Raw genomic sequence first — 25,027 nt, 5'->3', positions numbered from 1 at the left:
TGTCAGACATGCCAACTCTCCGCTACAAATCGTAATTTTTCTCCTTCTACAGAGTTGGTAAGAGATCTGAATGTTGAGGCGGGTGATCGGAAAATTAATGTTAAATTCTGGTCTGTGTATAGATTGGCATGCTTGTGGGGACCCTGGGCAACTGCCCACAGTGTCCATGCGTTACGACGACATTGCTTTCACCAAGATAGCGCATTGGTTGAGTCTTTCATTTGTCTGTGAGCCTGTGACCATTAGAATTACATAATTGGCAATCAAAAAAAATCATTCCTAAAAGGTATTAATGCAAAGCAGTGTTGCCAATGAATTTCTACGATTTATCTAGTCTAGGTGACTGAAATCCCGCGAGTTTCGTCTTTAATAAGTTATTTCTGTCACCAGCAATTCAAAATTAATAGTTTATAAATAATATTTTCCTAGGACACATGAGTACGACAAGGATGTTCTTTATCACCTACCCTGTTCAATATCTACTTGGAGAATTTAGTAAAGAACTGTTTTCAGAACATCAGGGGAGTTGATAGTAGGAGGAAGAAGAATAAAGTGCATAATATTTGCTGATGATATGGCGTTGCTAGCAGAAGAGGAGTCGGTTTGTCCCACAGCCGTGGGACTGAAGCCGGATGGTCTATGGCGAGTCCTTGGCATCAACACCTTTGATTTGATTACCCCCTTTGATTTGATTACCTGGCTGGGTTTTTCCGAGGTTTCCCCCACCGAAAAGGCAAATTCCGGGTAATATTTTGGCGAATCCTCGGACCTCATTTCATCTCACTACATCTCGCTAAAATGTAAAAAAAAAAAAAATTGTACAACATTGTAAAAATTGTAGAAAATTACTAAATTGTAAAACTATAAAAATTTGTAAAAATTGTAATTGTAATATTGTAAAATGTTGACATGTTCCACATCTTAAAGCTTCATTGCTCATGTAAGATCTATGGAATAAAATAAATGAATGAATGAATGAATGAATGAATGAATGAATGAATGAATGACTGGGGCTATATGACTGCTATGAGCAGTATGGAAAGAAGATAAATGCTAACAAGACGAAGACCATGGTTCTCGGAAGAAAAATAAAGAAGGTAAACGTGCACATTCGAAACGATGCGGTAATATGTGGACAGCTTCAAATATTTGGGGTGTACTTTAAGCAGCCACATAAGCTGCTGCCAGGAAGTCAAAAGGAGGATAGCATTGGCAAAGGAAGCTGTTAATAGGAAAATGAGCATCTTCTGCCGACCTCTTGAAACAGAACTAAGGAAGAGACTAGTGAAGTGCTTTGTGTGGAGTTTGGCCTTGTACGCGGGCAAGAACATGGACATTACGACGAAGTGAAGAGAAAGGACTAGAAGCATTTGAAATGTGGATCTAAAGAAGAATGGAGCGTTTGAAACGGACAAACAAAATAAAAAATGAAGCTGTGTTGGAAAGAGTGGTGAAACTGATCAGGAAGAGAAAAAGGAATTGGCTGGGTCACTGGCCGAGAAGAAACTGTCTGCTGAAGGATGCACTGGAAGAAATGGTGAACGGGAGAAGAGTTCGGGGCAGAAGAAAATATCAGGTGATAGACGACATTAAGAAAAGTACTGTATATGGATCAGTAGACAAAAAGGAAGACAGAAAATAGGAAAGATTGGAGAATGGTGGGTTTGCAGTGAAAGACCTGTCCTTGGACAGAAAACTGTGAATGAATGAAATGCTTTCCCTTCAAGTACTTTTTTTTTTCGGGTTGAATTAATTCTAGTAAAGAATACTTGACCAGGGTTAGTTAGTTGAAGTTTTTACTTTAGAAGGATACAGCATCGCATTGTGGTTAAGTACCGTTCACACACTGGTAATTCAAACAAACTGGTTTGCACATGCATTTAGCGCAAATTAGCTCTGTTGAGAGACTTCTCTGGTAGGAACTATATTTTATGAGTGAGAGTACTTTTCCTCCGAAGAGCACTTTTGTTCCGGTGGCTCTAAAATAAGATTTCTAGACGTGTTTTTTTTAATAATCTAACTACACAGCTCCGCCGATTTAGTAGAATGTGTCTGAATCTAAAAAAAAAAAAAGCAGAAAACAGTACAATGTAGTCTGTTGTTGCGAGAATCCAAGCCCCCGCAATACCGGTAAGTATCATGTCACAAAACGTTTACAGCTCAGCATTTTTGACAACGTAAATATTATTCAACGCCGAGAAAACGGCGCAAATATTAAGGATATTGTTGGAAAGTGTAAGGTAATCTTTATTTATTTTTATTTATTTATTTATTTATTTATTTATTTATTTATTTATTTATTTATATACTTACTAGTCGTACCCGTGTGCTCCGCTGCACCCGTTAGAAACAAATATAAAGTAATTACATAATTAAAATACCAAATTTGATCCAGGGAACATTCGTGTTTGATATAAGGATAAATCGTTTATTATGTTACTTAATTTAATTTGTATTTGGATAATTAAAATGCGATCATTTTGATCCAGAGACCACTCATTTGGTCATAAAAATTATTTTAGGAAATACAGAAAACGAATGTACAGAATAGCCTATCAAGTTTTCTGTGCATAAGAAGCTATTTTAATCTTACTTGTCCTCGATTCACTCAGGAGTTACTGTAATAACATTATAGCATTATGTCCATCTAGAGAAACTACACTTTCCAATGGTGAATTAATAATTAATTATACAAATCGGTTAATTTAGCTTCTGATATTACTTCATACAAACACAGAAACATTCTCTGTAGGCTATCTTTCATAGCTTTCGGTTGTTCCTGTCCAAAGCCCCTTATAGACGAAGTCATTTGTTTTTTAATTCATTACACTGCCTTAGATGGCAGTTATTTTAATTTTAAAGCTCATTTATCTCATTAAATATCAGTCCTACCAAAATTTTGCAAGGAATAAAACTTATCGGAAATTATTTTTAAAGAAACTTTTGTTATGTAGCATTTTTCACAAAAATCAATAATAAGCGAGATATTTCGATTTATTTAATTCAGGCCCCCTTATAACCCCCCTTTTAAATAATGTATTTTGAATGCCATATAGCCTAAAATCTAAGTTACAACGAACTTAATTCATATTCCAATTTTCATCGAAATTCGTTCAGCCATTATCGCGTGAAAAGGTAACAAACATCCAGACAGACAGACATACAAACAAAAATTTCAAAAAAGCGATTTTCGGTTTCAGGGTGGTTAATTATATATGTTAGGACCAATTATTTTTGGAAAATCGAAAATTACCAGAAAAATTTCGGCTACAGGTTTATTATTAGTATAGATTATTTGTTTCTTTATCTATTATTTTTATATATTTATTCATTTATCAATTTCTTTATTCATTCGTTCATTCATTAACTCATTCACTCGCGTATTGTTGTATATGTTTATTTATTTACTTATTTATTCATTTATTCGTCCATTTATTTATTCATTTACCTATTAGCGTAATTTATATATATATATATATATATTTATTTATTTATTTATTTATTTATACTAGGAAATAATATTTATTTGTATTAACGTTGTATCAGATTTCGTTTTTATAATGAATTAACAACTCTAAATACCCATTTCCGTATGATCGATGTTTTCCTGTCCATAACATTCCTCGACTTTCATGCACTACCGCTTGCTGATTGCAGGGGACTTGCTTCGCTTGTTACTAGCCTATATCTAAGTAGGTGAACGTTCGACAGAGCAGTGTGCTAGGCTCACTTCGACGGGTATGTACATCGTGTATTCTGCTGTCTCGATAACATATGTAATGCGTATGCTATAGTTTGCACAAAATCAATTCGTTTTCAGATCGTGGCAGAAAATAAAATGTGGTTTGTGCAAACATCTGAATGCGTCTGGTCATGCACACAGGCTACATTTTGCGCAAATTGGCGTGTTTATCATAATCTGTAATATTTCCTGTTCTGCTAAGGGAAGCAAAAATAGCTAGAAAATTCGCTAAGAGTGAATTATAATGTTTCGCGCTCAAGTGGCAGTGGAAGATACACATGACGCGGTTGTACACCCGGTATAACTACACTTTTCTCCTTCTGTATTGCTGGAGAACATTATAATCTGTTCTCGCCGGGATACGAAACATGGACGTCTTAATGATAGATCGCGCCAGGTGGAGGGGCCTTGATCCTGACAGCTTGAGTCGTGTTATCGCGCCTAACAAAGCAGATGTAGGTCACATCCGCCTCCGCGCTCCATACATCATCTATCAGGGGTGTTCAAAACCACCATGAGACAAAACTACATATACAGTAAACGTCAACCATATCGCCCCGGACGTAAATAATTAGCATTAACAGCAATGGAAGACACAACACTCCCATAAGCAACACGTACGTACATACATACATACATACATACATTCGTACATACATACATACATACATACATACATACATACATACATACATACATACATACATACATACATACATACATACATACATACATACGTACGCATACCTTATTTTATTTCATTGAGTGCAGTTTCATAGAAAGGACTTTGCCGACAGACCTTCTACTGCCCCCTACTAATTGGTTGTCATAAATAAATGTCTTTCTTACTGTGACGGAAATCTTGTCTTCTCCTGTCAGTAACCAATCACAACCCTTGTTCAGAAGAATTGACAGGCTCTCGTCAAATCCACGTGGAGGCAGAGTTGCTGCATCTTTTCCGAATTCCAAGAATCCCATCAGTCTGACTTCGAGGGTCACCAGGATTATGGCAACTGTGCAATGTTGGGACGAGGGAACAGGATGGAATTGTCAGAGGTGTTTGTGTAGGAAGTCATAAATCTGTAAGTGGGTGTTCAAAGGAGCCACCGAACTGCACTCCTTGAAATAAAATAAGGTATACATACATACATACATACATACATACATACATACATACATACATACATACAATGCCACCGGCGTGGCTCTGCCGGCTAAGGCGCTTGCTTACCGACCCGGAGTTGCGTTCGGGCGCGGATTCGATTCCCGCTTTGGCTTATTACCTGGTTGGGTTTTTTCCGAGCTTTTCCTCCAACCATAAGGCAAATGTCAGGTAATCTATGGCGAATCCTCGGCCTCATCTCGCGAAATATCATCTCACTATCATCAATCTCATCGACGCTAAATAACCTCGTAATTGATACAGAGTCGTTAAATAACAAAGTAAAAAAAAAAATACATACACACCTACATAGTCAGCTCTGGATTTAGTGAAGTCGGTTATAGTGAAATTAAATCATTGTTCCCGTGGTCAACTGCAACGACCTCTACTGCAAACCATCGGAGTATAGGCATATGTTTAGATTTTTTTTTATTTTAGGTTATTTTACGACGCTTTATCAACATCTTAGGTTATTTAGCGTCTGAATGAGATGGTGATAATGCCGGTGAAATGAGTCCGGGGTCCAGCACCGAAAGTTACCCAGCATTTGCTCATATTGGGTTGAGGGAAACCCCCGGAAAAAAACTGAACCAGGTAACTTGCTCCGACCGGGAATCGAACCTGGGCCACCTGTTTTCCGGCCAGATGCGCTAGCCGTTACTCCACAATCTGTTTAGATGAAGGACAACGGGTGACTACCTGTATTGTTCTTGTCAGTTTAGTTGAAGTAGTAAATGATCATTTTTTATATATGGTAGGCTACATATTATTTTCTGGTTTTGTGCGTGTAAAATTAATTTGAATCTCTTGCGTCCATGCATTGGCATAAAGTTCCATTCGTGAGCGCTCACAATTAGCAAATTTGAACGCAATAAGCAAGTATGTAACCAAACTAATTATCTGCTATTATGTTTAGGTAACCAGTGAACAGAAATCACAATTTAAGTCAAATGTTAATGGAGTTAAACATCAGGAAAATGCACAAAGAAAATGAAATTTTAAGAAATCACTCTTAATTACCCGAACTTCAAATGCAATAAACAATAGTGAATTTCATGCAGAGTTGTGTCGAGCCCTTATTGTGGCGAATATTCCCTTTAATACACTTCAAAATTATTGTCACTAAGAAAAAATTTAATTACGGTATTTTAATTTATGGTAATTTATTAATGCAATCGGAATTTTCAATAACCTATTTTCTCATTTTGGAATTTATTTTGCATCGAAATAGGGTCTATTTCGGATATACAAAGTAAGCAAATCTAAAAATCAGAGGTCTAGTTATAACTCGGCCGTTTTTTGGTAATTTGTTTCAGTAAGTGTACTTGTTGGTTTTTCTTGCAGTTTATCAACGTCAATACATTTTATTTAATTATATTCCACTACCATCAAAACTTCGTTTTGTTCAGTTTCATCAACATAACATCATCATCTTTTTTTTTCTTTAATTGGGTTATTTTACGACGCTGTATCATCATCTAGGTTATTTAGCGTCTGAATGAAATGAAGGTGATAATGCCGATGAAATGAGTCCGGGGTCCAGCACCGAAAGTTACCCAGCATTTGCTCGTATTGGGTTGAGGGAAAACCCCGGAAAAAACCTCAACCAGGTAACTTGCCCCGACCGGGATCATCATCTTAATGGACTGAACACTCCGGTACATTCCGCTCACTAGAAATCAAAACCGTCTCTCCACCGTCTTCTTGGTCTACTCTCACCTCTCTTTCCACTAGGTTTATAGATCAAAGCTTGTTGAACTATTCTTGTTTTGTTCATTTTTGACACCTGTTCTTCCCAGTTAGTTTTCTTTCATACTACGCAAATGAAATTAGGAATATTTAGTCCATTTCGTATTGTAAGATTTCAGACTTCGTCCATTGTACAGAATGTCTCTAAATTAGACTGACAAACTTTGTGGTAGGATTGATAACCTTTACTAAAATACTTTTTATTAAGGAACAAATGATCTGCGACGTTTCGTTTCAGTACAACAAGGTTTTATGTCATTAATTGGACGATCTTACACGACGACAATGAGGTAATCAGTTATTTGTAAATTAATTAGTGAATTTGATAAAAAGTAATTAATGTTATAGGTACACATCTGATACAAAAATACAGAAAGACACAAACAAAACAAAACCGACAAAAAGAAAAGGAAAATAACTTTCTGCGGTGTTAAATTAAGTCTAAACCCAATACACTCCAGCCCATTTGTTCCTTGACAAAAAGTGTTTTCAAAAAGTTTATTTATTCGATCGCAAAGTTTGTCTCTAATCTAGAGGTACTCTCCTATATAAAAGAACTCCATTACAATAAAAAACCTAGCCCTAATACAAAATAATTGGGATCTTTCGCCATTCATCGTTACTGAAAATACGTTAAGCTACACCCTCAGTGAATTGGAATTTACTCTTAAGCTCCATAATTTTGTATATTTTGTAGTTCAAACATAGTTTCCAGCTCGTTCCATCACCCCTGTGAGAGGAGTGAATGCTGTCTTTATTGGGAATACACAACAACGGAAATGCATAGCAGATAAGAAGGGTGCAGAATTGCTCGTTATAAACTGACTGTTTGTTTATGGCACATGGAAGCAAGTTAAAAGAAACCAGATGTAGGGTCAGGGTTGCCCTGATCAACAAATCTGTCACTGGAACAAACAACCAGAAAGCCTCTCGTGGAAGAGGGAAGAGTGTTTATTGCCAAATGGCTATTTCTCCCAGTCATCTTCCTCTGTAGAAGCTGTAAAAGGAAGAGCGTCCCATTTTCCTCCTCTGGTACTCCCGAAGTCGTAAAACCCTCAATTCCCTTCCACCCACTTGTGACACTTCCAATCATCCCTAAACATACATTCAATTGTGCCAGAGGCCGACACTGGAGTTACATGCGTCTAGCTTCACTACTACCCACACAGATTTAGTTTCAGGATTTAAAGTAGATGTCTGTACTTCGACCTGGTAAGCCTATAAGGCGTTGTGGTATCGGGTACTTAATGGTGAACACAGTTGTATTTATTTTATTTTAGTAGGTTATTTGACAAAGTATATGATTATGTCTCGTGACCAGAATATTGTACGAAATGGAAATATAAAAATTGGAGATTTATCCTTCGAAAAGGTGGAAAAATTCAAATATCTTGGAGCAACAGTAACAAATATAAATGACACTCGGGAGGAAATTAAACGCAGAATAAATATGGGAAATGCGTGTTATTATTCGGTTGAGAAGCTCTTATCATCCAGTCTGCTGTCCAAAAATCTGAAAGTTAGAATTTATAAAACAGTTATATTACCGGTTCTTCTGTATGGTTGTGAAACTTGGACTCTCACTCTGAGAGAGGAACATAGGTTCAGGGTGTTTGAGAATAAGGTGCTTAGGAAAATATTTGGGGCTAAGCGGGATGAAGTTACAGGAGAATGGAGAAAGTTACACAACACAGAACTGCACGCATTGTATTCTTCACCTGACATAATTAGGAACATTAAATCCAGACGTTTGAGATGGGCAGGGCATGTAGCACGTATGGGCGAAACCAGAAATGCATATAGAGTGTTAGTTGGGAGACCGGAGGGAAAAAGACCTTTAGGGAGGCCGAGACGTAGATGGGAGGATAATATTAAAATGGATTTGAGGGAGGTGGGGTATGATGATAGAGACTGGATTAATCTTGCACAGGATAGGGACCGCTGGCGGGCTTATGTGAGGGCGGCAATGAACCTTCGGGTTCCTTAAAAGCCATTTGTAAGTAAGTAAGTAAGGTTATTTTACGACGCTGTATCAACATCTTAGGTTATTTAGCGTCTGAATGAGATGAAGTTGATAATACCGGTGAAATGAGTCCGAGGTCCAGCACCGAAAGTTATACCGCATTTTATTTCATGGAGTGCAGTTTCATAAAAAGGACTTTGCCGACAGACCTTCTACTGCCCCCTACTAATTGGTTGTCATAAATAAATGTCTTCCTTACTGTGACGGAAATCTTGTCTTTTCCTGTCAGTAACCAATCACAACCCTCGTTCGGAAGAATTGACAGGCTCCCGTCAAATCCACGTGGAGGCAGAGTTGCCGCATCTTTTCCGAATTCCAAGAATCCCGTCAGTCTCATTTCAGGGTCACCAGGATTGTGGCAACTGTGCAATGTTGGGTCGAGGGGACAGGATGGAATTGTCAGAGATGTTTGTGTAGGAAGTCATAAATCTGCAGGTGGGTGTTCAAAGAAGCCACCGAACTGCGCTCCTTGAAATAAAATGGAGTATACACAGTATTTGCTCACATTGGGTTGAGGGAAAAGTCCGGAAAAATCCTCAACCGGGTAACTTGCCCCGACCGAGATTCGAACCCGGGCCACCTGGTTTCGCGGCCAGACGCGATGACCGTTACTTCACAGGTGTGGACCAACACAGTTGTAAGAGTAATGAAGCTTAAAGAAGCTTCGCAGGAAATCAAACACAATGTAATTAGGTAGGAACACCTCTCTAGAAAATGTAATAATATATTATTATATATACCATCCCATCCCATCGCACCTCCTCATACTCATCCTCTTTCACAATAGCCCTGCCAAGACTCTGGAATTCGTTACCTGCTAGCATCAGGGACTGTCGAAATAATATTCAATTCAAACGCAAACTTACTAGGCACTTGGTCAGTAATTGAGACTCGTTCAGACATGTTTCTTGTAAATAGTTATCTTAATCTATCACAAAATATTTCAATATCCGGTAATTTCATCACTATAGAATTTTGTTATTGTAGGTTTAATTTGTAATTCAGTAAATACAAAAATATTCGTTGTTCTTAACTTCTATGATAAAATGCCTAGCTTGCATTAATCAGGTATTCTTGTCGTACTTTAATTTTTATTGTAATTGTAAATTTAATATTAATTGTAATTTTATTGTTCATGTTATAGTTGTAATCCCCTGGTAGAGGGGCAGAGAAGGCCTGACGGCCTTACCTCTACCAGGTTAAATAAATAAATACTACTAATACTAAATTATTTATTCAGTGAAGCTGCAAATAAAATAATAGAATTACATATTTTCATTCTTGATTACGCTCTCTTAACACTCATATCACTGAATAACTGTTAAGTTATTTAGATAAACAACTACTTCACTGTTTTCATATTAAACTGTGGTGGTATTTTACCTTAAGTGACTAGTTTTGATGTGTTAAGGCCCATTCACAATGAAAATTAAACATAACCGTAACATAAACACAGAAGTTAGCGCCCAGGCTACCAATTGGGATCATTCACAATGATTCACATAAGCATTGACATAAACATTACCGTAAGACGTTAACATGAAAGTATGCAAACTCCAAACTTTCATGCTTATGCTTACGTGATTTGCAAACAGAACACAATCGTGGAGCGCTGAAATATACGACAGGATATGAGGAAATGGCGTCGTTGTTATGTTTCCATGGTTACCAAGTATGTTTGCGGTTATGTTTATGTTTCCATCGTGAATGATGGTATGACTTCTTGATTTTACCGTAACGTTTATATTCTTCAGTTAACGCTTACGTTATGTTTAATTTTCATTGTAAATGAGCCTTTATTCATCATCTTCTGATTCTAGTGAATTCCAGCGCTACCTTGTCAGTTTACTGGTATTGTCTTGGTGGGATGTTTACTTGTTAGACATAGTCGGCATGTTGTTCTGAGAAAAAACACACACCCACACCCCCATCCCCACTCCCCCCCCCCCACATACAAGCAGAGTCGGATTAGATGGTTATGGAATGAGTTGAGATTCTTATTGGCTCTTAGCTCACATGGTCGCGTTGTTTGACATTTGTTTACTATGCTCTGACCGGTTTCTTTCGGTACATTACACTTAAATTGTATTATTTATGTTCCCTTCCTCTATCTAGTTAATAGTAAATGTTACAGTCAGGTACAGAAGACGCCGGCTCTAATAATTATTAATACCATTACCACAGGTAGAATGTTCGTACCAAAACAATGACCTCTATTTACGTATCTTTCAATTTCCCTTACCTATCGCCTCCTGTACCCGGACCCACTATCATTACGAAGCACATTCCAGTGACATCAATTGCATATAGTGAATATCTATTCCTAGGAGGCCGAGACGTAGATGGGAGGATAATATTAAAATGGATTTGAGGGAGGTGAGATATGATGATAGAGAGTGATTAATCTTGCACAGGATAGGGACCAATGGCGGGCTTATGTGAGGGCGGTAATGAACCTTCGGGTTTCTTAAAAGCCATTTGTAAGTAAGTAAGCAGGTTTATTGGCTGATATAATATAGTTGCCATGACTTATGCAATGACCTTCGTATAATCAAAATACAAACTAGAATAATATAAACAAAACTGGAAACAATACTTATCTCGAATCAACAGTGAAAGAATAACAACATTGTTATAAAAGTATCAACCTAAAAAAAAAAAGATGTCGGACTTTTCTGAATAGACTTTAATGCGTAAACTACGATGATGATGATGATGATGATGATGATGATGATGATGATGATTAATTTTGTTCATTCATATTCTGTATGTGTCAATTCACTTACATTGTTATCCTTAATTTATTTGTATAACTTGTTCATGCATGAGTCATTGCACGTCAAATCGCACAGCAATAAAACACGACCTTCTCATAAATGGTCGAATTTTTTTTTTCATGAATTCCAGACATCAAATAAGGACACCCGTTATTGTTTTATTTTAGCAATTATTAATTATTTGTATAGTTATGACTATTACTGAAGCACTTTCTTCCTGATAAATTAAAATTAATCCTTGTACAAACACTCGTGATGCCACACTTTGACTACTGCGATATTATATTAAGTAACCTAAATGCAAATTTGAGCAACAGGCTACAACGTGTGCATAATGCGTGCGTCCGTTATATTTGTAATATTCGTAAGTATGATCATGTTTCCCCGTCTTTCCAAACTCTGTCTTGGCTAAGGCTAAGCGATCGACGAGCCCTGCATTCTCTTGTTCTCTTATTTCAAATTCTGCGCACCGCTACCCCAATCTATTTGGCTTCTCGTTTCCAAAATTTATCCGCATATCATCAGCTAAGTACAAGATCTCATCATAACAATTTACTCATTATACCCTACCACAAAACATCTTTATATTCTTCATCCTATACAGTTTCAGTTGTTAGAAATTGGAACTCGCTTCCGAGTGATATAAGGGGTTGTTGGACAATAACTTCATTTAGGTCAAAATTGCATAAATTCTTACTTAACAGATGAATTGCTGATTAATATTTGTTACTTATAATGAAACTAACATCTCTCCATTATTATTATTATTATCATTATTATTATTATTATTATTATTATTATTAATTTTTCTAAATAGATTTACAAAACCTCTAATGGCAATTACATTAATATTCTCATTATAGAAATAGAAATATATATATTCTCCCTGTAACATAGTCCTAGTAAGCTTATATTAAATTAATTTTCATCATTTTACTAGCTATCTCAAATATTAAATTAATTATAATTCATTGAATTAAATTAGCTCATAAATTAAGTTACTACTTTACCTTATAGATTTATCTAAATTTAAATAAATGTGTAGTGAAGAATATTGCTGGAGAACCTTTTAAATGTAGTGTAAATATTTGTAATTTAAATTTATGTATTGTATTGATTAAGGCTGGTTGAGTGGAAGAGAAGGCCTTATGGCCTTAACTCTGCCAGCGAAAAAAAACATTATTATTATTATTATTATTATTATTATTATTATTATTATTATTTGAAGTTACGCAAATTATGCGCGCACTGTTACATAAACTCGCTTGGAACTCTGTGTCTACATATAATTGAGATTTGCGGTTTGGCGCATTTGAAAGACTAAATACAACACTTTTTATTACTTTAGACCTACCACAAATAAATTTAAAATTTGGCCTAATTTTTTAATCATTTCTTTTTCAAAGCAAAATTACTATATTAAATAGCCAAGTTAAAAACCTGAAAAAAAAAAATAGACTTATTCCTTGATGTATTATCTGTAAGCTACTGAACTTAGAAATGTGGGATCTGCACACATACATTTGTAACAATTTATTTTCCGGAGACATGCAAGCGCTCGCGATTCCCAGCTAATGAACTGCATCTATTCATGCTTTTAAATTTCATTTATTCACTTATTTCTAAATGGTGGTGGCGGCCGGGTATCTCAGTTGGTAGAAGGTCCGGAGTTCGATCCCGAATGGTAAAGGGATTTCTTCTCGTTGCAAACTTCCAGAATGGCCCCGAGGTTCACTCAGCCTCCTATAATATTGAGTACCGGGTCTTTCCCGGGGGTAAACGGCGGTCAGAGCGTGGTGCCGACCACACCACCTCATTCTAGTGCCGAGGTCATGGAAAGCATGGAGCTCTACCTCCATGACCCCCAAGTGCCTTCATGGCATGTGACGGGGATAACTTTACCTTTTTTATTTCTAAATGGCGGTGAAAGCAGTGGTGATCATTCAGAAGACGAGTAAAAGTTACATCATTTAGAAGACTGGGTCAACTTCAGCCTTCAAGAGAACAAAAGGTTGAGGAGCAAGGCTACATCCTGCTCCATGGGTTGTTTTCGTTACAAATGGCTAATCCTTGTGGCTTGTTTCGTCTCACAAGGAGACCTCCCTTCTTTGTTGACGTTCAACATATCGAAATCCCGTTGGTTTGAAGTGCTCTACCATATATGGTAGCCTATAAACATTTTTACGTGGGTTGGTAACCCAAAACCGTTTACCAGTAGGATGGAAAGTTCTTTTGCGGTGTTCCTTTCCCCCAGATAGGCTACCTTATTTCGATTTAGGAGTCCTGTGCATTTTCATTTTTTTTTTTTACTTGTAGTTTGTTCATTCTCCTGTTTCTTCAATTATGATTATTTATAGATTATCTTTTTGTTTCATTATCATTAATCATCTGTTTCTTCATTTACATGTTATACATTTCTTTGTTTCGTTACTCATCTGTTTCTTCATTTACATGTTATACATTTCTTTGTTTCGTTACTCATTTGTTTCTTCTTTCACACTCTTTGTTTCGTTACTCATCTGTTTCTTCATTTACATGTTATACATTTCTTTGTTTCGTTACTCATCTGTTTCTTCATTTACATGTTATACATTTCTTTGTTTCGTTACTCATTTGTTTCTTCATTCACACTCTTTGTTTCGTTACTCATCTGTTTCTTCATTCACACTCTTTGTTTCGTTACTCATCTGTTTCTTCATTTACATGTTATACATTTCTTTGTTTCGTTACTCATTTGTTTCTTCATTCACACTCTTTGTTTCGTTACTCATCTGTTTCTTCATTCACACTCTTTTTTTCGTTACTCATCTGTTTCTTCATTTACATGTTATACATTTCTTTGTTTCGTTACTCATTTGTTTCTTCATTCACACTCTTTGTTTCGTTACTCATCTGTTTCTTCATTTACATGTTATACATTTCTTTGTTTCGTTACTCATCTGTTTCTTCATTTACATGTTATACATTTCTTTGTTTCGTTACTCATTTGTTTCTTCATTCACACTCTTTGTTTCGTTACTCATCTGTTTCTTCATTCACACTCTTTATTTCGTTACTCATCTGTTTCTTCATTTACATGTTATACATTTCTTTGTTTCGTTACTCATCTGTTTCTTCATTTACATGTTATACATTTCTTTGTTTCGTTACTCATCTGTTTCTTCATTTACATGTTATACATTTCTTTGTTTCGTTACTCATCTGTTTCTTCATTTACATGTTATACATTTCTTTGTTTCGTTACTCATCTGTTTCTTCATTTACATGTTATACATTTCTTTGTTTCGTTACTCATCTGTTTCTTCATTTACATGTTAGGCCTATACATTTCTTTGTTTCGTTACTCATCTGTTTCTTCATTTACATGTTATACATTTCTTTGTTTCATTACTCATCTGTTTCTTCATTTACATGTTATACATTTCTTTGTTTCGTTACTCATCTGTTTCTTCATTCACAATGTTTCATTTACAAAAGACATTCAGAATAAACTCATTGTAGCAAATTCACTCTAGAGGAGAAAATGTTTTGACTGCAGCATAGAAAATAAAAGTAAGTTAAGTTTTTTGAAATGGAGTTTCAGGAAAACAAATCACTATCCAGGCCGGTGTGGTAATAATAATATATTTTTTTTATTTGGCTACTTATCAACGCTGTATCGACTACTGGGTTATTTAACGTCGATGGAATTGCTGATATGAGATGGTATTTGACGAGATGAGGCCGAGAATTGGCCATAGATTATCTGACATTAGCCTTACGGTTGGAAAACCTCGGAAAACCCCAAACAGTTAACCAGCCCAAATGGAAATCGAACCCGCGCCCGAGTGCAACTCTGGCTCGGCAGGCAAGCGCCTTACCCAACTGAGCTACGTCGGTGGCTCCATATCCATATTAAAACATATTCAGAGGATGAATTTTCAGTCCCCTGTTGACAATGAAAACAAGAATGAAGAAGTTGGGGAAAAAATCCAGAAGAGGGAAATTCCCGGTTTCCCCACTTGAATTCGAACACTACCGCGAAAACAAAAAGCTACTCAATTTGACAGAAGGCTGCACCTCGGGGCCATCCTAGAAGTTATGATTACGAGAAAAATGTCACAACTCAGACACGAACCCAAGCCTTCCAGTCCGCAGTCGTTATTCTACCAACTAAGTTGGAATGGAAAGAAATTTCGAGAGGGGGCACTACAACCCAACACTGCGATCTTTAAAGATCTATTGCGATAATCCACAAGTAGCATTAGTAGTATTTATTTATTTAACTTCATAGAGATAAGGCCGCCAGGCCTTCTCTGCCCCTCTACCAGGGGATTACAATATAATATGAAGAATAAAATTACAATTAATATTAAATTTACAATTACAATTACAATAAAAATTAAAGTACGACAAGATCACCTGATTAATGAAAGCTAGACATTTTATCATAGAAGTTAAGAACAAATAATATTTTTTGTATTTACTGAATTGCAAATTAAACCTACAATAACAAAATTCTATAGTGATGAAATTACCGGATATTGAAATATTTCGTGATAGATTAAGAGAACTATTTACAAGAAACCATGTCTGAACGAGTCTCAATTACTGACCAAGTGCCTAGTAAGTTTGTGTTTGAATTGAGTTTTATTTCGACAGTCCCTGATGCTAGCAGGTAGCGAATTCCAGAGTCTTGGCAGGGCTATTGTGAAAGAAGATGAGTATGAGGAGGTGCGATGGGATGGTATTGTTAGTATTGTTTCATGGCGAGAGCGTGTGTTTAGATTGTGGTGGGAAGAAAGGTAAGTGAAGCGAGACGACAGGTACGAAGGAATAGAAGACTTCAAGATTTCGAAGAGAAGGAGAAGTGAATGTAAATTTCTTTTCTTATCTAGTTTAAGCCAACCTATTGTTTCCAGGGATGGAGTAATATGATCATATTTACGAACATTGCTTACAAAACGTACACACAAATTATGAGCACGCTGAAGTTTCGTTCCAACGCTAGGCGCGTTCCAAAATCCTATGCCAACTGACTACACTAAGGTTCACTGCGTATCCAGGTTTCGACCAGGCAACCTCACTCGTCCTTGGGCCAGCTCCCTCCTTGCGTCGCCAGCCGGCATTCGGGAAATGCTATGGAATGATGACGAAATGGAGAAATGGTGACGGAATGATGTAGATGTATGTATTTATTTACACTGCAAGTGGGCAAGCACCCGGTGGCAGTGGTATATACAATATTAACAATACACAGTTAAAATGATAAGCAATACACAATAAAATTTACAATACATAATACAATTTACAACACATATACAATTTTATACACAATACAATAAGAATACACAATACAATTTAACACAATAATAATAAAACATAAAATAAAACACCTAATTTTACAACACAACCTACATAATTATGTATAGGTCCTACATAAGTTTCAATAGTCTTTCACTTTACTCTCATCTGATTCCCTGTAGTGGCACTATGACGCATTTCACTGACACTTTAGCACACATTTCACTGACACTCTGTAACACATTTCACTGACACTATAGAACACATTTCATTGACGCTATAAATTATCACTGATCGGAACTGTTCACTGCACTGTAAAACCATAACTTCACTGACTCACCTCGCTTCACTGATACAACAGTTCAAATAAGTCAAATAATTGCATTCTTATGCATACTTATAAACAGAACTACATTTAAACTAAACATTTCTAGTCTAAGCCCTCTTACACGCTATTTTTAAATAATTTACAATTCAAATCAAGGAAGTAAACTCGTCAGGCTAGATAAATACATGTCACCTTAAAAAATTAAACCACCTTAAAAAATTAAAATAATGGGAAATAATGGGAAAACGGGAGAATCCCGGGAAAAATCCCAACTGCGACCTTGTCCGCCACAAATGTCACTATGGATTTTTCAATTTAAAATATCCCAGGCCTGAGCGGGACTCAAACCCGGACCTCCTGCATAACGGGCTGCACGTTTCACCGCTCAGCCACTGCAGAGGTACCAACTGTGTCACTACGACTCCTTTCTATATTGTGATGGTGTTTAAATAATATGAACTGCATTCAGTCGCTGCAGGTTGGAGTCCAAGTGAGTGAGTGACCCTCCCAATCAATCAATTAGCTGTCATCCACTGTGCCGCATGTGTTGTTGCCGTTGCATGATCGATGTCGTATCCAATCCCTGGTTTAAAGTCCCCTTGTTATCTCGGCTCCTTTGACCAAGCGGCAAGCAACAAACTTTCTGGGTTGTAAACACTTCTGCATTTGGACATTCATTGACATTCCTGGACTCTGTAGTGGATCAGTGTATGGAATTTTATTTCTCAAATGCGAGAGGTTATAGAGGTGTCTATCGGTCCTAGGACGCTATTTTATGGTAGTAGTTACTTAGGTTACAAAGATTGAAAGTGTGGTTTTACGGATGCTAGACTTGTGACATAAATAAATAGTACTAATATTTTTATTTCATTTTATTGGGTTGTTTTACGACGCTGTAACAACATCTAGGTTATTTAGTGTCTGAATGATATGAAGGTGATAATGCCGGTGAAATGAGTCCGGGGTCCAGCACCGAAAGTTACCCAGCATTTGCTCGTATTGGGTTGAGGGAAAACCCCGGAAAAAACCTCAACCAGGTAACTTGCCCCGGGCCACCTGGTTTCGCGGCCAGACGCGCTGCCCGTTACTCCACAGGTGTGGACTAGTACTAATATCCCCCCTAGAAAGATTAAGAATAGAATATATCGAAAAAAAATCTTTGTGATAATAAACCTCTTATTACACATACAATAATTGTTTGAATTAGTAATATAAGTCCTATTGCCAATGGATGTCTTATTTGTGTGAAGATTATTCTTGGAGTTAAGATGTTTACGCCGAAATTTCGAAACGAATTCGTAAAACATTGTACCGTACAATATTTTATTTCATACTAGCCGTACCCGTGCGCTCCGCTGCACCCGTTAGAAATAAATATAAAGTAATTACATAATTAAAATAGGACGTTTGATCCAGGGAACATTCGTGTTTGATAGAAGGATAAATCGTTTAATATGTTACTTAATTTAAATTGTATTTAAAATATTAAAATGCGATCATTTTGATCCAGAGAGCACTCATTGGTGCAATGACAATTCCTTTAACATGTTATTAATTGTTATTACCAATTATTTTTGGGAAAGCAAAAATTAACAGAAAAATTTTGGCTACAGATTTATATTATATTATATTATATTATATTATATTATATTATATTATATTATGTAAAAAGTGTGTTGATAACGGATGTACTCGAATTAGAAAGTTTTTAATTTGTTGTGGGAGCTCTTGAATCTCAGGAGGAACAGCTTTTACAACAGCGCAACATAATCTGCTTGGCTCATTACCCAATTTTTTTGCATTGCATTTATTGCATATATATTTTATGTATTTTAACTCGATTCAATTGAGCATAGTTAAAATTTGAATTATAAAATAATGGATTGCTAAGCTAACGTACTATTACTGCATACTAAATCAATACACTCTCGTTGTTCGTTAATTGTGTGAGATAAAAATGAATATGTTCATAAACATTATTTTAAGAAATACAGGAAATGAATATACAGAATAATCTATCAAGTTTTCTGTGCATAAGAAGCTATTTTAATCTTACCTGTCCTCGATTCACTCACGAGTTACTGTAATAACATTATAGCATTATGTCCATCCAGAGAAACTACACTTTCCAATGATGAAATAATAATTAATTATACAAATCGGTTAATTTAGTTTCCTATATTACTTCATACAAACACAGAAACATTGTCTGTAGGCTATGTTTCATAGCTTTCGATTGTTGTGTCCAAGGCCCCTTATAGACGAAGTCATTTGTTTTTTATTTCAATACACCGCCTTAGATGGCAGTTATTTTAATTTTAAAACTCATTTATCTCATTAAATATCAGTGCTATAAAAATTTTTCAAAGAATAAAACTTATCAGAAATCATTTTTAAAGAAACTTTTGTTATGTAACATTTTTCACAAAAATCAATAATAAGCGGGCTATTTCGATTTATTTAATTCAGGCCGCCTTATAACCCCCCCTTTTAAATAACGTATTTTGAATGCCATATAGCCTAAAATCTAAGTTACAACGAACTTAATTTATATTCAAATTTTCATCGAAATCCGTTCAACCATTATATAGATTATGTCGAATTTCATTATTTTTAATAAATGAATATTAACATGTATGTATGGAGCCGGTAGAAAAGGACACCCCTAAAATATGGTCAGAATGAACTGGCCCGTATGCACAGAAGACGCAGACAAAAGTAGCCCGTGTAAATATCAAGTAAATACAGAAAAAAAATTACAGAAGCGAAGTTCTGAAAAGAACTCACCTTCTATAGAAAATGTTGAAAGTGGCTCCCTGCGGCATCAATACACAGCTGTGCACGTTTAATCATGTTCAGATACACTTGCAGAGATACATTTTGCACGATTTCGTAGCGCGCCCTGTATTGCTCTTTCTTGCCGGAAACTTGTCCCTGAAAATTTCGCGGGTTTCCTTAATCGAACCTGTTCTCACATAGCTACGTTTCCACAATGTCCACTCTTTCTTGTATTGAGTAAGTTATTTTGTAGAATGCGAACAGACACGTGTAATTCCACTGATGATTGATGAAATACTGACAGGAAAAATGCCAATTGCCAATAATCGATTACTGTATAAAATTGTCCATTGTTGTAGCTGTTTACTCATTTCGTTACGATACAATACGATAAAATACGATAATGGAATTTCAAGCAGTCAACATATCGCATTCGCTTTCAAACGGGAGGTGGAGTACTTTTTATTTGCGCCACCCAATGTATTGTTGAAGTTGATGAACGCACTACGCTCATTACGGGGCTACCCATGCAGGAACAGTTGACAGACGGGAAATCATGGAGGGAGATTTCAATGGATATTTTGAAGTTCGAAAATAAGTATCAGATAAATGTAACGAAGTGATGGGAGAATGACTCAAAGGAGTAGAAAATTTTTTTAGAAGTTTTACAAGGAGAAAAGACGCTGGTATTTACGAGTTTCACAATCGATAGAAGTAATATTCCAGCGATTTGTGTAATGGATAACGTGAACTGCACAATAAATATAAGCTTGGTGCAGATGTAGGATTAAATATTATTTACTAATTTCTGCATTATTCTATAGTGCTGTAGGCCAATTCCAAAATATTGTAGTATGAAATATTGGCAGTTCAATATTAACCTTATTTTTGTTTCAATTCATTATACAGTATTTGTTTGTTAATAATAATAATAATAATAATAATAATAATAATAATAATAATAATAATAATACTTACTTACTTACTTACTTACAAATGGCTTTTAAGGAACCCGAAGGTTCATTGCCGCCCTCACATAAGCCCGCCAGCGGTCCCTATCCTGTGCAAGATAAATCCAGTCTCTATCATCATACCCCACCTCCCTCAAATCCATTTTAATATTATCCTCCCATCTACGTCTCGGCCTCCCCAAAGGTCTTTTTCCCTCCGGTCTCCCAACTAACACTCTATATGCATTTCTGGATTCGCCCATACGTGCTACATGCCCTGCCCATCTCAAACGTCTGGATTTAATGTTCCTAATTATGTCAGTTGAAGAATACAATGCGTGCAGTTCTGTGTTGTGTAACTTTCTCCATTCTCCTGTAACTTCATCCCGCTTAGCCCCAAATATTTTCCTAAGCACCTTATTCTCAAACACCCTGAACCTATGTTCCTCTCTCAGAGTGAGAGTCCAAGTTTCACAACCATACAGAAGAACCGGTAATATAACTGTTTTATAAATTCTAACTTTCAGATTTTTGGACAGCAGACTGGATGATAAGTCAACCGAATAATAACACGCATTTCCCATATTTATTCTGCGTTTAATTTCCTCCCGAGTGTCATTTATATTTGTTACTGTTGCTCCAAGATATTTGAATTTTTCCACCTCTTCGAAGGATAAATCTCCAATTTTTATATTTCCATTTCGTACAATATTCTGGTCACGAGACATAATCATATACTTTGTCTTTTCGGGATTTACTTCCAAACCGATCGCTCTACTTGCTTCAAATAAAAATAGTAATAATAATAATAATAATAATAATAATAATAATAATAATGTTAAATTATTGGCATGATACCCATTACGTGGCTCATCATTGAACAATTTCATTTTATTGATAGAAAAGGACACACCTAAAATCTACTCAGAATGGATTGGCCAGAATTGTACTCGTATCAACTTTTGAAATTTGATAAAATAATTTGGAAGTATATAAGAAGGATATGTCTGTAAAATTTCTATTGAGTAGCTTCATTTGTTTAGTTTTAAAGTTACTAAATAAGTTTACCATGATTTATTCATATGTTGGTGATAGTGGCGTCCCTTTTGTGAATATTACAGTACATTGTGCTGTAATGTTTTTGTTTGTCGGCCATTTTGTAAGACTATAAAGTAGTGAAATGAGACATAGTATGAAATAAAATACATTTGTCTGTAACGGTACTGTAAAAAATTTCAGAGCGGTAATTATTTCGCGTTTATACATTGTTGCCATACGATAAATTTCATAAAAATATTTAATTACCGTACTAATCAATTTCTTAAAAACGTGATAAATAAATAAATACTTTCGGTAAATTTGACCTTTAATTACCTACTCGATTCAACTGCAAAAAAATCATGAACCAATTTTTGTAACAATTTCATGTAACATATAGTAGAAACCCACATCTTACCTGAAGTTGTAACCTGAGCTTGGTACTCATATAATATTCCATTTCCTTAATCCTTCTTAGCATATCCTGTAGCTTCCTGTACATGGGTTTGAAGTGTGGAATACCACGAAGGAAATAGTATTTAGTAATATCTTTCAGAGCAGGAACTATCTACACACACATACTTCACTATAAGCCTTCATTTCTTGAGCAAGGCATTATATTATTTGGGAGATAGAAGAGTGTCAAAATGGTTTGAAAAACGTGTGCTGAGTCTTCTAGTAACATTTTTCTGCAGGACTCTTAATTTTACTTTCTTCCCTCTCTCTCCTCTCACCTAGAATTGTTGCAAGTGCAGAAATAGTCCTTCACATCATATTAATTAGCCTGTGCATTACATCTAATTCTCTAATCAAGGAATTAACTGCAAGGAAAAATTTTCGAGCAATAGGGACAAGTAGGGTACAGAAGTCCTTCAAGAAAAGTAGAGGAAATCTGGACACAAGTGTTCTTTCACAAAGGCTGCCTCAAATAAAATGGCTTTCCTCTCAATGTTTGAAATATCACTTTTCTTATAGTAATGTAAAAGACGAAACCTTTGACGAAACAAAGTAAAGTACCTGTGTTTGTGATCCACTGTTATGCTGGAGGCCCAGGTAAATGTCGCTCGTGCCAACCACACGATGTGTGCAGGTCCAAGTAAAGCTCACTACCCACTACCAAAGTAATGGCTGCCGTCTGGTCCAAATGGAGATTCGAGTGCCGCTTCCGAATTACTTGCTCCCTGTCGATAACAAAGATGCTTAAGAATAGAGTCCGGATTTTATGTAATATGAAAATAAGAAAATGTAACTAAAAATGGAAAAATATGTAGATAAATATGTAATAAATAAAAATATGTAACTTAAAATGTAAGCTATATTAGATGTATTTTTGCACACTGATAAAATTTACAGGTGCACATGTGATTCAACCTCATTCAATTATTGTTTGAAGGCGCAATTAATAAATAATTTTTTTTCTGTATTTTCTGCGGTCATTGACTCTCTCGTCAACGACAACCCATACCAAGTTTCCATTGTGTCAGTGTAGCAAGAGTTCAAATAATTTTTCCGGAGTGTTGACTCATCCGGAATATTGAAGTCGCAGCATTTGCATAGGAATGCTTGAAACTTTGGCACTCCAAGTTTATACAGCGGTATGTGTGCAGCAACCATTGCCATACGCAAGTCTTTATTAAATTCACTGATAGAAGACGAAGAAAGTTCCAGCACCACTTGTGTAAGAAGAATCTGTTTTTTCGACGGAGCACGTTTCTTATTTGTAACATGAAGTTCAGTTTTTAAATGCGTTTGTTACACACTTTGTATAGCACGATTTTGACGTTACTAATAAAGACATCGTCAATTGAAATCCAATCTTTTAACTTGGATGCAGTAGACTAGCTAGTTGTATCACCTGATGTCAGAATGAGCTTTTCAATAAAACTGAAAAAAACTACTGTTTTCTTTCAGAGCAACTGATTGGAGGTGTTTGTGCCAAACGGTCATATTCACAGGGTAATTTTCACTCTTTCCTTCACCGCGATTGCAGTACAATGACTCACCCTTCGCATTGGTATTTGTTCCTACTTTACCGTCACTTCTTAAGGGATATACAAAATGTTAGCATGGCAAAGAGATGTCCATTTTTTAACAGATTACGTTATTATTTTCAATTATTAAATTTTTATGTATTAGAGAGGAAAGAACGAGCTTTATAAACAATTTTCAAACGCATAATTTATGAGTTAAGTCGAGGGAAAAGTGGTGAAAAAATGTATATTCTTTCGAAATATGTAATATATGCCAAAATATTCATTATGCACAAAAATATGTAAAAAAAAATGTACCGTAACTTAAAATTTCGGAATAATAATCCCTTTGGTGTGATTCGGCGACATTTGGCTTTTCTTACAACCACATATATAGGAACAGATTATGTAACCACATATAATCCGGACTCTAATTATGAATTATGGAAAAGTAGAGAAACGGCAAGATTGGATACGAGACGGCCCTGAGAAAACCCGAACACAGTATTTCTCCATCACACATTCTCCTTGGACCACCGAATATTATATTAAGGGCTTGCATTTGATCGTTAATGGGCAGTCAAGTATAATTATAGAAGTTTTTAACCACCACGAGAGTATAATAACTTCCGTATTCAATTTTTTCTTTCACCTTAAGAAGAAAACAGAGCCTATTTTTGAAACGTCGTGAATTACTCAGCTCTTTACACGAGATAGCGACCCTCCCCCACTTTGAGAACCCATGCTCTAGACCAAATTTCTCCCCTCTCGCGTCCTAGCAATACCTTACTTTCATACTGGGTGGTGTTTGAGGCGATGAGTGTACCACCTGTTTGTCTGTCCCCCTGTCGGGAAATAAGTGCAACTAAATTCCTTATAGGTATTGAAACCTCCGCTAGGAGTGTACATATATTCCGACTTAAAAACTATGGGTTCATTGACGATATTATCTGTTGTTATGTTCTAAGATAACTGAAGAACCATAGTGGGCCAAGCTCCATTTACTAAAATCATAGAAAAAAAAAGGGTTAAAATGAAGTTATTACCATAATTCAATGGAAGCATATAGCAAGTAATATAAAGTATACACATTCAAACTTAATAACAGTGTATATATCCAATAAATGATTTTTTAGCATCGCCACAGATACACTTGATTGTACTTGTCACTATCTCTGTCACTAGAGAGTTCTTGAAATTTATATTTTCCCCGCCGTTCAAAAAATA

At 35.9% G+C, this 25,027-nt stretch overlaps 1 protein-coding gene across 3 annotated transcripts in view; it reads right to left on the bottom strand.

The window, feature by feature from the left end:
• LOC138694949 (dentin sialophosphoprotein-like) overlaps positions 1-25,027 on the bottom strand; it is a 245,748-nt gene that overhangs the window by 121,956 nt on the left and 98,765 nt on the right. For 2 of the 3 annotated variants that reach the window (XM_069819162.1, XM_069819161.1), the window contains exon 2: positions 22,848-23,011. The exons of the other annotated variant lie outside the window; for it this stretch is intronic. The gene's annotated coding sequence lies outside the window, so the exon portion shown is untranslated. The remainder of the gene's footprint in view (positions 1-22,847; positions 23,012-25,027) is intronic. 3 annotated transcript variants of the gene reach the window in all.

Source organism: Periplaneta americana, chromosome 2 (assembly GCF_040183065.1).
Source record: "Periplaneta americana isolate PAMFEO1 chromosome 2, P.americana_PAMFEO1_priV1, whole genome shotgun sequence".
NCBI lineage: Eukaryota > Metazoa > Arthropoda > Insecta > Blattodea > Blattidae > Periplaneta > Periplaneta americana.
The sequence above is the reverse complement of the archived record's forward strand: the minus strand, read 5'-3'. Positions and strand labels throughout refer to the sequence as shown.